The following is a 418-nucleotide window of genomic DNA, read 5'->3' as shown; positions in this document are numbered from 1 at the left end:
GGCCCCCCCCCCCCGGCAGCCCTCCTTGCAATGCCGTGCAGCCTGGCCCAGCCCCCCTGCCAGGAACAGCCCCTGCCCCAGCCTGCAGTGGCAGCCCGCCCTCACCCTGTGCACAGATCCAGGGGCACATGCCCTCCTGCAGTACATGCAGCAGCGGAAGCAGCCCCCCCAAGGAAGCCACTCACACCTGTCCTGCGCCCTGCCTTGGCTGAGCAGTGCCTGCCCCACTCCCCTCTCACTGCAGGGAGTCTCTATCTGCCCCCCCACACCAGACTTACTAGCCAGACCCTGATCTCTATGCTGTTGGGCTGTGCTCCTGGCCCCGTGCATGCTGTGGCTGTGTGCACGCAAGGGGCATTTATAAGCCGTAGTATCAGCCACACCAGGCAAAAAAAAAAAAAAAAAAAAAAAAAAAAAA

At 61.2% G+C, this 418-nt stretch overlaps 1 protein-coding gene across 2 annotated transcripts in view; it reads right to left on the bottom strand.

Moving 5' to 3' along the window:
• Positions 1-418, bottom strand: part of GTF2H1 (general transcription factor IIH subunit 1) — a 40,361-nt gene that overhangs the window by 11,852 nt on the left and 28,091 nt on the right. The gene's annotated exons all lie outside the window — the stretch shown is intronic.

The sequence above is a fragment of the Gavialis gangeticus genome, unplaced genomic scaffold, assembly GCF_001723915.1.
Source record: "Gavialis gangeticus isolate Ggan-Ray unplaced genomic scaffold, GavGan_comp1, whole genome shotgun sequence".
In the NCBI taxonomy this organism is placed as follows: Eukaryota; Metazoa; Chordata; order Crocodylia; family Gavialidae; genus Gavialis; species Gavialis gangeticus.
The sequence above is the reverse complement of the archived record's forward strand: the minus strand, read 5'-3'. Positions and strand labels throughout refer to the sequence as shown.